Source organism: Helicoverpa zea, chromosome 25, assembly GCF_022581195.2.
Source record: "Helicoverpa zea isolate HzStark_Cry1AcR chromosome 25, ilHelZeax1.1, whole genome shotgun sequence".
NCBI lineage: Eukaryota > Metazoa > Arthropoda > Insecta > Lepidoptera > Noctuidae > Helicoverpa > Helicoverpa zea.
In genome coordinates this window covers 2,014,058-2,028,885 of record NC_061476.1, presented here as the reverse complement: position 1 = coordinate 2,028,885, position 14,828 = coordinate 2,014,058, and the positions used below count along the sequence as shown (strand labels likewise).

At 35.0% G+C, this 14,828-nt stretch overlaps 1 protein-coding gene across 6 annotated transcripts in view; it reads left to right on the top strand.

The window, feature by feature from the left end:
• Positions 1-3,224: 3,224 nt before the first annotated feature.
• Positions 3,225-14,828, top strand: part of LOC124642746 (inositol 1,4,5-trisphosphate receptor) — a 105,703-nt gene continuing 94,099 nt past the window's right edge. For all 6 annotated transcript variants that reach the window (XM_047181376.1, XM_047181375.1, XM_047181374.1 and 3 more), the window contains exon 1: positions 3,225-3,408. The gene's annotated coding sequence lies outside the window, so the exon portion shown is untranslated. The remainder of the gene's footprint in view (positions 3,409-14,828) is intronic.

Genomic DNA, 14,828 nt, shown 5'->3' with positions numbered 1-14,828 from the left:
CTCTGATAGCCTCATCGGGAACTTATCCGTCAGATAAACCATAACTTTTGGTTTCACATGTGGGATATGATAAATTATAAGAAGCCTTTATCTAGCTATATTAACTATCAAATAACTAACTGTCTCTATCGGTAGCTAGTGTAACCGGACTTCAGATTTATGCATTGATACTTAGGTAGATGTATCGATATGTGTAGATAGTATATTTTAATCGATTACCTAGAAAGTAGGTACCCAAGATTATATTTTTATAGTTTCGTCTAGATTAGGTATAACTAAATCTGGAGGAAATTGCTTAATGCTATCAGTAGGTAGCTGTACCTTATCAAATATCACTACCTATACTTACATAATCAGTGTACCTACCTAAGTTACGTTTATATCATAGGATATCCTGGCTTTGTGATAATGTAACGTACCTACATGAGTACTTTTCTTTTTAAATTCATAACTGTAAATAACCTTCTTTCTAAAAATGACTTTATTTTATGGCATAGGTAAGAGAGGATTACACAAAAAATGCATTCTTCTTTTCTCCCGCTTTGATCTTGGCTGAGAGTTGGTGGAAGAAACGGAGTCAGCTTTCTGTATAGGTAATCCCTCCCTGTCTGTTGGAAAACTATACTTTTGTTTATAGGTAGGTAGGTACGTTATGGCTAGAGCCCGAACTGCGGCTGCACCTAGGTTCAGTCGGACTGGACAAGAAAAGAACATCAAAATAAAGCCAAAATGCATAACTGAATCGACCAACCAATTGTTAAGATATAGATTACACCTAACTTTAGCCACGACTTTGCGGCTGCGCCAGCGTAGCTGTGGTCGCTAAGGTAATGTCTGGCTACACCTAGTTCCAATCAAAAAGGATACATCTAAGTTTAGCCACTTATGGCCCGTTTCACCCAGCTGTAGCCAGGGGCCCGATTCTCTTAATTTTACGTAAGCGACATACGATTCACATTCGAGTGAGATTCAATCCCGATTCGATTACGATTGAAGCGTATGTGGCATTCCGCTATTTTTTCTTTGAAATAAACGTTTTTATCCTTTTCTGTCATTCAATAATGAAACATTTTGTCTGCAAATGATTAACGATTGCAATATGATTGTAGAGCAAACTACCGTATAGACCAAAATCACCAAAATAGCAGACCAATCGCAAACCAATCGAATGTCGTTGGAATACGATTGGTCTTATACAAGGTGTTGATTTGCATTTGTGCCATAGTTCAGGAGGAGGACATACAATACGTAAATAATCGAATGGAATTACAGTAGATGGGAAATAACTAATATGCACTGCTTTTTTGTCATTGTAATGTCGTAGTATTTCAGAAGTAATCCAATTTTATGAATGAAATTTACGAATGAACATTGCGTATGCTTTGTGTTTGCGTTTGTGTGAGGGCGCAGCACGATTTTAAGGCCAGTAACATACGCGCCAATTTTAAATAAGGCTAGATAACATTTACGGAATTCGGAAAAAAAATTAAAGAAAAAAAATTACGTACCAATTTTTTTATTGATTTGTGTCGAGAATCATTAGCATAATTACCTCCTTGAATATGGCACGGATGCAAATCAACAGCTTGTATTAGTAGCAGAATGCCCGATATGGTTTAAACTGCTATTGCGATCATATTGCGATTCAATTTCTATTCGATTTTGACATTGTTAACTTAGGAGAATCGGGCCCCAGTTAAACCTAGGTGCTTTAGCCGCGTAACATGTGTATTCTTTAGGTACCTACCTACCTATTTATATTTACCCGTGAGGGCAAAATAACGAGCGGAGATGTCATATTACCGACAATCTCTTAAAACGGTAGTCGCCAAAAGGCGGGGGTTCGTGGAACTAAGAAACGTTACTGACTTTGCTATCACGCAGTCTCCTATGTACCTACATATTTTTACGCATTCTTTGGAACCTACCCACTTTATTTAAGATGTCTCAAGAAACTCTAACGCCTTGTTTTTTGTTTACTCGTAACTGATCGTTTTCGTCACTCCCACCGGCCATAAATGCCTAATGCATCTCAGCTCATCTTTCCTACGTACTTTGGCGCTGAAAATATTAAAATGAGCTGCGAACTACTGGGGCTCAATTCTGCTAATTTAATCATGTGTCAATTGGATATCAATTGAATCTCAATAGCAGTTGTAACCTTAGTGGGAATTCTGCTACTAATATAATATCGGTTTCCAATGACATTGCATTGGTTGGTTTGCCTTTCGTCTGCCTTTGGTCTATCCGCTATCGGGTAGTCTGCCCTACAATTATAAATCATATGCTTACAATATGATATTGAGGATAAAAACATTTATTGTACACAAAAAAAATTAGGATAATACATATGCTTCATTCGTAATTAAATCGTAATTGTGATTGAATCTTAGTTGGATATCAAACGTAGGTATGTCGCTTAAGTAAAATTAGCAGAATCAAGCCTCACTCCCCAGGCATGCTTTTATGCAAGTAAAGTAGGTAACTAGCACGTGTAGGTACTAGGTATTCTAGGTTTTTTCGTGTAAGGTAAAATATGTACTTAAATAAAAAGGTTTTATAGTACAAAGACAATATCTACCGCTGGTTACAAACTATGCCACAGCAATTTGAAGAAAAAAAATAGTGTCAAAATTTTGTGCTATTTTTAATTCTCAAAATTATCCGTAAGAATATGGGAAATCAAAGTGTAAAAAGTAGCGACTTAGGTTGGGTAGATCCCGAATGTGCAGGAGACACAAAGCTTGATATTGGTCAGAAATCGAAAAACAAAAACATTGAACCCTCGACGAGGAAGTTAAGAAACTGTAGGAAGCCAAGGGTGAAACCGATTACGACAAACAACAGAGCGACAAAAACACGTTCAGAATTTCTGAGACTACGACAACTGTTAGGAGATAAAGTACCGGTTATTCTAGCATTGCTGTCTGATTCAACCTATCGACTGCGACTTGATAAGACCTCAGTAAGTCACTGCTGTTCAGAACTAAACAACAAGGCGAAACCTTGCGACCAGGCGTGCCGAAGAGTGAAATCATATCCCTGTGCGACTTACTGTCCAAAGTGTGATAAAAAATCATCAATATGCAAGAGACGTTGATGTAAAAATACATAGTTTTGTCATGTAATAAGTCTTTTTGTCGTTTGTGTGAATTTGTTTTGTGTTCAGTAGAAATAAATTATTTAGTTTGACTTGACGTTTGTTATTGGGTAAACGTGGTTGTGTTCTGGCAACACCGCAGTGGCGCGCCTTCATGCGAGGTGACTTCGTTTCGCCGTGTGTCACTGGAAATCAAAGTTTATATGTTTTTTCTCGAATTATCGCATTTAAATCCATTTCTAATCCTCGAGTGATATAATTGTGATTATGTGCCGTTATCTTTTGAGTGCCGGAGGTGTACGATAAGGGTAAGATAATATTGTAAATACTAATGTGTTCCGTATCAGGCGGCGCTTCAAAAACTCGTATTTCATTCATACCATGATTGCATTATTTGAATAATTAAAAAATATTAATCTCCGTGCTTATTTTGGATGTTTTGTGACCTTACTGGGTGGACTACGATAGTCACGAAAAGTAATTTGTTTTTTTTTCTTGATTATTTAATTGACATGATTTTCAATGTTTTTACTTGTAATTAATAGTGCAGTGGGTTTCAACATGATATGGGCATGATAACAGTTTTGTTAGGTTGTGTTGAGAATTAACCTTGCACATATGTACTTCTTGGACTCTTATTGGATAAGACAAACTTTTTAACTTACTTTCAGAACAAGTTAAGTTGGCATTTTTTCCAATTAGACTTAATTTTGAGTTATAGAAACTGCAAAAAGTACTACAAAGTTAAATTTTAATCAAAAACATTTGTAAAAGATATTTTTTTCTGTAGGCTCTACATTTGTAGACTACCTTCATCTAAATAATATTCTTCAAGCATGTCTGGAGGTTAAGTTGCAACTTTATGATATCTTTGAATAACTTATTTTTATTGAGAAACTATGGTGATCATGAACTTTAAATGATCTTGAAAGTCATTCTCATAAACACTAATAAAACAGTATTTAAAAATTCTAAACAAACATAATTTTAAGAATGGAAAACTCAATTTTTTCTGAATATGACATATACATAGAAAAATTTATAATAATGGTATGTTAAAGTTGAGCAACTTAGATTCAAATTTTAAAATACATTACAAGTTTGATTACATCTTTATTCTATGTACCTACCTATGTACAAAAATCAACATAAACAATCCTTACATAAGAACTAGCGTGGTGATGGTATATTAGATCATTTGACATTTGGTGGCTGTCCCAATAGTGATTTGTTTGATTAGACATTGCAGGGCTATCTAATTACATCAATGTATTAATTGATATTACATACAATATCAAGACCGAGTTAAACCATAACCAGTGGTGTATTTTTTATGGGAAATCATCAAATGGCCACTCCCGCTGTGGGTGCAGCGTGAGGGAGTGTTTGACACGCACTGACTAATCTAATACTATGTTCCTTTTAAAGCCCTTTATGTACTAGGGCCGCAGCAACTTTAGAACAAACCTGTAGCTCCGGGAAGAACCAGCTGTATACTTGTTACCTATAGGTCCAATTGGCAATTTGACAGCTGAAAATGGTTTGTTTATTGTTATAGTTAATTGGTGCAAACCACCCTAATAAAAACTATAGTGTCTAGAGTGTTTCTATACTTAGTATACAATGCCTTATTGTTCACTTGAGGTTATTTTATTATGCTGAGTAAGCTATCTGTAATGTTCTTTTGTAATATCTGTAACTTATATCAATAAGTTGTGTTCTAGATAGGTATCTAGACAGTGACAAATACATTCAGAACTTAAACCTAACATTCCGTTTGGTAACAACTGGCACTTTTCTAGTTAGAATAACTTCTTTCCGAACTATGTAGTATTTGTCATACAAAATAGAAAACAGATCCGTAAAACAAATATTACTTAAATTACACTTAAAAACCAGTGAAATGTTTACATAATTTACATCAAATCTATAGAAAAATACAAATAACCAGAAGGTATTAACTAACACGTCTAATTAAATCTATCTCAATACAAATAATAAATAGTAAGATAGTATCGCAAGCAACAGAATCCTAGTGGTAGCAAGTCAATTTCACCCACACTTCGGTAATTGGATCTAATGAAAACTAAATGCTATACCATTTACGCTGTAAAGTATTGATACTGATTTTGTTGGGATCACATCTCCATTACAGATCTTGTTGTATGATCTAATTGTTGTTCTACACAGCTTTTTAAGTAATTTATAAGAATTATAAGAAAGAAAAGTATCGTTTTTTTTTAATATTTACAGAATGAAGCGTAAAGTGTGGTATTTTTTTAGCTTCATCTCTGTATTTTACACCAGTTTAATAAGTATGTAGATATATTCTTGTTGCTGTTTAAAAAAATATTTTATTTTAAACTCGAGATAGTGGAAAACAGTAATACAGGAGAAAAGTCCTGTCCCTATTTTGTAATGAAATCTAGAACACTTTAATATTCCACAATATGAACCTAGCCTTCTATAGACAGCTAGGTCATTGACCTCTTATCTCACACGCTTGCATTGATATAAGTATTGTTTCTGATACTAACTACTATAGGAATTAAGTTTACATTTCATACAGGCTTTAAAATGGCCTTAAATATATTAATCACTAGCTTTTGCCCGCAACTTCGTTCGCGTGGAATAGTGACTACCAGCAGATTTTTGATTTGACCAATAGATGGCGCTATATGTCCGGAATAATTTTATTTTTATTTTTTTTTTGTAATAAAAACTATCCTATGTCCTTTCTCAAGTTTCAAACTATGTCTGTACCAAATTTCACACAAATCGGTTCAGTAGTTTAGGCGTGAAGAAAAGACAGACAGACAGACAGACAGACAGACAGAGTTACTTTCGCATTTATAATATTAGTTTGGATGTAGGTACCTATTTTTAGTTTATAAAAGTGTGGGATATGCATCAATCCGTTTTTTTTTTGTGTATGTTCACCAATTACTCTGGCTGGGTCGATTGACGTCATTCTTTTTTCAATCGGTAAAGGATGTGCGTTTGTAAATCCCAGTTTTTTAAACTGCTTCGATTTTTATTATTTTCCACACTAGTTACAGCAAAATAAGCTACTCGAATTCATCTAGACTACTTACTACTAAGTAGATTTGATTGTTTGTTTGTTTGAATCGAATAGGCACCGGGACTGCTGAAACGATTAGAATAATTCTTTCACTTTTAGGAAGCTACACTATCTATGTTGAACATGGGCTAAGTTTTATCCGAGTACGGGAAGAATTTTCCTCGGGACGCGGGTGAAACCGCGTTCAACAACTAGTGTTATATAAAGCAGCAATTTCTAAAAAATATGCCTTGAAGTAATAAACGTTTAGTAAAAAAAAAATTGCGTAACTAATATTTACCTTAATTGATATAACATGAATATTGATCGCGTATTATAATGAACTTGTATTTTGTTATTCTAATTTTCAAGGAAGACGTGACTTGAAAGTAATCCCCGTCATTATTTTGTCGTCTCTCCTTTCTTCCCATAATAAAGGGAAGGGTAAAATGGCAAAATATAATGGTAGAATATTTTAAATTATGAATATAACTAGTTTCGCCAGCGTTTTTACTCGTATCCCCGGGGAACTTCATTTCTGGTTAAAAGAAGATATAACCTTCCTTGATAAGTAGGTATGCTATCTAAAATTGAAAGAATGTTTCAATGCGGCAGCGCCAGTAGTTCTTGAGCTCGATTAAACAAACAAACACTCTTTCCTTTTAATATTGGTTAGGTACATAGATTTTTTTTCAATGAAGGTAATAACTACAGACTTACGTTATGTATAACGTTACCATCCCGACGTAGCCAAGACAGTTTTTGTTCTACCCTCTTATTTTTGGTCTAATCCTATTACGTTTGGTATTTTCTTATCCATCATAATCCTTAGTAATCCTACCCATTATAAATGTGTATAGGTTTCTGTGTTTGCTGTTCATTGTTCAAGCAAAATTGACCTAGCTTCTATTTTTACATAATTCGCCCACGACTTCGTTCGCTTCTCGAGAAAACTACATCCCCTACCTACACAAAAAGTAATATATGTCCTGCCTTAGATAGTTAACACGTGATTGCCTTAAAACGCTGACAAGAGTTATTTTCACATTTGTACGATTACTAAGATTTTATACATGGCAATACACACATATATGTCACACACTCAATCAACATTTTTGGAAACCCTGGATCTTCCTTGATCCATGGTCTCCAGTTCTTCATAATCTTGGTCTGCAGTTCTCCAGTTAAACACTAACCTTCTTGCTTACCAAAACAAACAAACATGGAACATGACACAACGAGTGGGAGATTGACTCGTCCCGCTAATTGTTCTAAATGGGCGGCGGGCTCCGCTGCCGTACTAATTAATTGACTTCAAACTATTGTAGTACTACGATTGGGCCGTTTAGATTTATATTGCGGTATGGCAGTGTCAATGAGTTGGTATTTCATTTGATTTTTTATATCATCGGTATATTGTCCCAATATAGGGCTCTTCTCACACATAAAAGGAATGAGCGTGAATTACCATGCTAGCTCATTAGCGGGTTGCCGATCTTAGACTTCAAAAGTCCTGGTTACCTCAATATGTTTTCGTTTACATTTACTCAGTCATAGGTATCTTACTTGGAAAGTAGAGTAGAAGCAGGCCACCAGGACTTCTTGTTCTGTGTTTGATTGAAAATATCAGCATTTTATTATTGCCCAATGGCACTTACACCACCGTAATTATTCTGCATATCCAATAAACAATTGATATAGAAAAAAGACAAAAAAATATTCTACTTACCTCTCGTAAAATAGGATGCAACTAACAAATGGCTAATACTCCCGACAGGGAACTCGGTAACAATACGCTGCGTGTCAAGGAATACCGCTTTCTGTAGCTGGCTCGCAGGCTAGCAGCTCTTGATAACTCCATAACGAGAGTCTCTTTACACGGCCGAGAGTCTTCGCTAGTAGTGTTTGCAAACTATACTTTACTATAGTACGTGAATGAATATTACGACATGGTAGGTCTGTATTTACATAATACGCTGAGTGTAGTTTGTTTGAATCTCACTCGGAATATACAATTTTAATGGCATGCCTGTGATGGCTCTTTGAGGACAGTCTGACGTTTTTGTGCATTATCCTTTCATCGAGCATATCCTTGGCTAAAGAAATACATTGCCTGTAAAAATTACCACGTCAGTAAAAAATATTATCACTGTTCATGAGAGGGACGGACAGCGAAGTCATGACTTATGACTAATGAAAGACTAAGACCTATGGAACCATAAGCAGTATGTTGTAATTATTTTAACTTAGACCACAAAGATGGCCATTCAAAACATTTCTAAATTCCGTACACAGAGATCCGCAGACGACTTTATTATTATAATAACTGGTAAACGACCTTCAACGTATCTGCGCAGGATCCGAGCGGCGTGATAACAACGCGAATCTATTAATAAATTAGTTCTAAATTGTTTGTTTTATGGGATTTTGTGTTGCGATGCACGATGACCGAGATTTGTGCATTGTTTGAGTACTAGCATGTTTCTAGGTGACGCGCAAACTTGATAAGCCTTAGATACTCCGTCCATATACATAGTAATATCACAAAAGACACTCACATTTATAGTAGGTACTAGCAGTTCTCCGCAGCTTCACCCTGTCGTAAAAGAACTTCCTGGACATTTGAGACATATTTTTTTATTAAAATGAGTTCAGGAGTAACAAACATCTACATATCCAAAGTTTCAGGGTGAAGGAGATTAGGTAATATTAAGTAAGGAAAGGTAAGGTAAGGTATGATACTTCAAACACATTTTTGAAATATCTGAATTTCAGAATAATCGGGAAACAACTAACAATAGAATAGGATTCGTTTATCTGCTTGCATATTGTTTGAGCGTTTTCCTGTTTTGTGTCAAAATCATACCGCGTAATAAAAATAAGAAAATGCGGAATTCAAAAAACGAGTATTTTTCCTGTATTTCGGATCTCATTGGTGACAAAAAAAATATTATGCACATTGGAGGAATGCGAGTGCATAAAGGATACTTGTTACTATTTCAGTATTTGTAAGATTTTTTTTTGTTGATTAGTCTTGGGCTTTAGTTTCCACGGTTATGTTTTTTGTAAAATATTACAAAACTTTAGTTCCATTTGAAAACTTCGTCATTCAAATAACCATAGATGTATTTTCATTACGGCCTTTGTGAAGGCGAAATATTTTTTCTGTAGCTCTATATTTCCACACATTTAAAAACAAAACGAAACCGTCGATTGTTCATGTTTATTTAAGAGCTCCTCTGGCAGCCAGATAGCGATAGGCGTCGACCTATGATTGTTGTTTCACTAAATAATCCAAGCCTTATTGATTGATGGCCTGAATACTTCAGGATATACGTTTTTAAAACTGTGAATACTGTTCCTATAGAAACGTATATTCTTATTTATAATCATTGGCTTGGGGTTTACGGGAGTCTTCCGGGTTTCATTTGTAGGGGATATACCTAAATGTGTCACATACATACCCAGAAATACTGAAACGTTACTTAACTTTAAGTAATTGAATGTTATTCTGTCGCAGCAATTTATGTTAGCAAGCGTGACTTCTTTAAAAGAGTTGCCAGCTTTTTTTTAAAATGAAGATTTACTGATGTTTTAAGTTATTCCACTGTACTGTTTTCTCCTTGCAGCTTATTGACACTGTTTATCCAATCAACATATTATAACGTAACATTTATTTTTTATGTAACCACGAGCATCTTAATGTAAATAACACATTTACATATAAAGCTTGATAAGCATTAGAACGGCTAAATGTCAACCGGTCTAGATTGTAGATTCAGTTCTCGATAAATACTAGGTCATCATATTTCCAATAAAAAGTAAACAAAGAAACGTATCAGTGACCTATATCGTAAGATTTAAAAGAGTCTGCGCAAACGCGGCTGTGTGTTTTCTATTGTCACATTTTTTAGAGTCCCGTGGGTACCGTTTTCGAAAATATGTATCAGTCGTGGGTGCTTATTTATTTTTTCGTGGGTGTTTAGATGTTTCTTTTTATATTTCACCTATGAAAAGCTGGAAATGTTTTTGAGCTGTGCAACTCGCCAGCCAGGTCTCGTATCATAAACATGGTTTTTCTTATAGAAGGTAGATAAAATACCGAGGGGTAAATAATTTTATTGCAATGGGTTTTCTTCGCTGTCATAATTCAGGTTTTTCTCATTAGTTTTTAAAAATTGTAGTTTGAGTTCATTAGGCGTTTTTGAAGTTAAATTCGTTTTATGTTTCTGATTTGATTGATCCCATTAGTCTTCTTTCTCCTGCCCTGTTCCCAATTTTACTTGGGGTCGGCGGTTCACTCCCTTCCTATTCATGTCATCTTTCAGGCAATCCATCCATCTTTTCTTAGGTCTTCCTCTTCCTCTCCATCCATCTACATTCATACTTAGCACACACTTTGTTGCATGCGTATCATCCCTCCTCATTACATGGCCATCACAGTTGATTCCATTAGTATAATTATTGTCGAGTAAAAAATACTAGCTTATACGGAACCGTTTATTAAGGGACAAATTCCACCAGTGTAATTGAGGTTGAACTGCTCGCTCCCGAAGAACAAAACCAAATGTGTACTGATTTATAAAAGCAAAACAAACAAGTTTGCGACATTTCCGTAACGATATTCAGTATTTAAATGTGACTGAAAAGCTCATTAATATGGATGGGACCATTTGTTCTGTTTATTGTAGCGATTTAGAATTGTTCTGAATAACAAAATTAAGAAAAAAATTTTTTTTTGCCTATTCCGTGTTCTTAAAACGATCATTGAGTATAGCTGTATTTTTAATTCAGACAAAATTATCTTTCATCTGCATCAACTATCAACTACTGCATCAATTATATGTGTAGATAATGTTAATAATTTCGCTACTGTAGTGTGTACGCTAACTTACACATTCACAATATTACTTTGGTATTACGGCTGGAACGAAAGACCAACAATGTTGCCAGGTATTACTTACGTCTAAGCAGGTTGGTGGCAAAAACTAAAAATAACCGCCAATTCCAGATGATGAAGAGCTTCCAGACTTCTTTCGGTACACAAACCAGACGGTATTGACTTGTAAATTGCCAAAGTAAATATTAATTTTGTGCCGGCTGTCGTTTCTATTTCATGCATATTGCATGTTCTACTCTATTCTTTACGGGTACGCCGTGAAGTCGGTTTTTGCTATTCTAATTTTTATTTTTTCAAAGTTTTCCTTGTGTGGATTCTGGATTGCCAATATTATCAAGTACTAAACCACTCTTGGAACTTTATCAAGCAGTCTCAAAGCTATAAACTTGGTTTTCTGGATTTCTGCTGTGATGTTTTAATTTATCTTTAGGTATCGTCCTTTTGTGGCATCCCTACGCATCCCCTAATCACTATCGTACCTAAGCATCCCCCTGCGCTCGTCTCTGTATTGCATCCTCTACTTCTCATTCATCAATAAATGTCAGTTGAACCCCACATTTAACACGCATGAACGATTCCCCTAACACCATTGTACTCTTGTGAATCTTATCTCCTTACGTCTTTTTCAGTTGACGTCTATATAAGTATCTAACGCATATGTTTGCGTTCAACAGGTTGGGACGAAAAATCGATTCCCAATTTTATATAGAACTAGCTGTTTCTATCGTTTGTACCCGTGTCTCAATGGACCTACTTACTATACCAGAATAAAATGTTATTTTCTTCATATTTTTAGGAAACCGTCGTGTTCATACAGAGTTACTCTAGTTTAAGTAAGGATTATGCGTAACTATTTCTCATCTTTATTATCTCATCGTTTGTGTACAAACGTTGAACCAAGGAATGGATAGAATATATCTTTCCTCTGACGTTTAGTACTCCCGCTAGACGAAAACCTGTTGATACTGTTTTATTTCTTCTTAGTTGTTTAAGAAAACTGTGCTTTATATCAGTTTGACGTATTTTTCTTGCAAATGGAATTATAACATTGTCTTGAATTCTGTTATTCGTGTTCTTAGTTAGTTCTTGATTGAGAACGTTGCTTTTTATCTCTTACTTAGAATATAAGTTTTATTATATTTCCAACTGACTTTTACTGAACATCTTTGCTAGAAATGTTCATCGGAAACATGAAAACCATACGGTTTTATAATATTAGTAGGATTACCAAGAGTTTCCGTAGCTCGGCTTGTAATTCCCGACGTAGATTACCCACGGAAATTGGGTTTTGCGGTGCCCCTGAACGATGAGCGTCCCTACTCAAAAATTAAATTAGGTTTCCAAATTATTTTGGGGTAAAACTTTTTACATTTACTCAAGTTTCGGGCTATTATCGCGATACGCAGGTACGACAACGCTTGCTTTTACTTTTCAGACTAATTAGGGTGTTGATTGACTTATCTTTTCGCCAGAAGGGCTTGGATTACAGTATGATATAGTTGAAGGTTTAAAGTTAAGTAAAAAATCGTAAAAAAATAGAATCAACGTCATTATTGCTGACGATAATTCATGAATGATACAAACTCCTCGTAGTATAAACCGCTCATGCAAAATTCTCTTGACTCAAAAGCACTCAGGAGCACTAATTTTTTCGCATTTGTAGAATTTTAAATAGGCATTGAATATACAAAAGGAAATCTAGCTCGGTTTTCGTTTTCGTTGAAAGCGGGTCAATCGTGTATTCCGTCATATCGTGAAACACTGGAGAATTCTCGTTGTTCTAAAAACACTTTTTGAACGAGAGAACTTGCCCTGTTCGTGTACCTAAATGCGTCTATATATCCATTCTTATGAAGCATGTAGAAGATTTGTTCATACTATGCGAATATCTAAACAGAGTCGAATATGCATTCTTAAAAATCTTTGAAAATCTTGACTTCTAGTCTTTTTGTAAAGACGAGCCAAAAAGAAGTCTTAGGCGAATTCATGTTATGAGTCGAAACCTACGAATGAATAAAACCTCGGAAGACCGCTACGAAGGTAGATATACAGACATTTGTAAATAATTTTATTTTCCAATGTCTTACAGGTGTGTCTTGGGATGTTCAGTAAAACTTTGAATCCTCGCTTTCATTGACAAAGCGTGGCAAGTTCTCGCGTATTTATTGAAGTAGCTTTCCGTGGATTCTATAGAGAATTATCGACTTTCTTGCAAACAATGGCGACTTTGAAGTATTTTATTATTATCTTGATTATTTCATACTGAACAGGTCATATTTTCTATTGACTGTCATTAGTTTTGCTGGCACCTTTAGCTCATTAAATTAAATCATCAAATCAATTCTACAATTCTGTTTAGTTTTGCCGCTTTATACGTTGGATTAGATAAACTCATATTTTATTAAGTGCAATAATAATTTAAGTCACAGCCACATAAGCGCATGAAAACTTCTCAAAACACTTAACATACAGTAGGTTTACATGTGTGTATTTTGGTTGATGTCCTCGTGTAGGTCCTTAAAACATCTCTTTGGGGTGGGATAAAACACCACTTAGTAGCAAGGGTGATCCCCTCAGGTTTTTTCAGGCTAATATGACAATGTATTTGTGCCATTGTGAAAATTGTCGCATCTTTCAACTTTAATTTGGCGAATTTGCTCCTGTGTTCAGTAATGTGGATGATGTAAGGTGCTTTATTTTGGAAACTGCTTGTATTTTGAGCTTTTTCGATGAAGCTGTTAGATTCATTGCAGAAATTGCTTTACAATATAACAAAAAGAGAGAATAAAATAAAACATTAAAATACTTTTACCAGTTGACATATTTTCAATTAACTGACTTATCGATGGGACGTAAGATATATATCTCTCATATTTCATCGATTTATATCACTTCATCTTGTTCGACAGTCGGACGTAGATATTTTATCATTGGTCGGAGAATTGTAAAGAGTAGTAAACCCATTAAAATTCTTGTTCAATTTCGTAATTTCTATCAAAATTGTCACTAATGATATGCTCAACGTGTGCGTAACTTGGTAGATAGATAGTCCTGTTCTTCTTCTTCTTTCGTGTCGATGACATGTCTTACTGTGAGACTACACTTCATCAGTCCAATATGCCGCCACAGCGATAGTCCTGTTTAAAACGATCTATAGATTAATTGAATGCAGAAATTAATGAGGATCTAATATCTAAGTGATGATGATAAGGAACTGTTTGTAATGCCTCGTTCTAGTAAATCGTCTGTAGTTGTATCTGAATCTTTTTCCTTCTCCACGTTCCAGTTATGAATTGAGGCGTCTAATAATAACTTTTATCTATACTAATATTTTCAGTTTTCAGACTTTGATTGACGTCGTGTTTATAGATGGAGAACACTTTTTTGTTACTATGGCTATAACAGTTTCAGCTACACATCTCGTTTACACATCTTCATTCATAACCCGTCATTGCAAAAAAATCTCTAGTTTTAATACGTCGGTAACGAATAATTTGTATGTTCCAAAAAAGTATGTTCTTTGGAAAAGAAAATACTGTGATGTCGTAAGGTACTAGGACCACTACCACCTTATTATAAAACGTGGTTTTAAGAAGTACCCGCTTTATTAATAGGTTTAGTCCTCTAACTTTGTTCGGGACGGTGGTTTAAACCTGGTACAAAAGCAGGTACTTTTTTAAAACAACGTTTTATAATAAGATGGATAGAGTCTAGAATTGAGAGATCCCTAGGGTTTAGAATTAAGAACGTCTCGCCTTTGTGAAAGT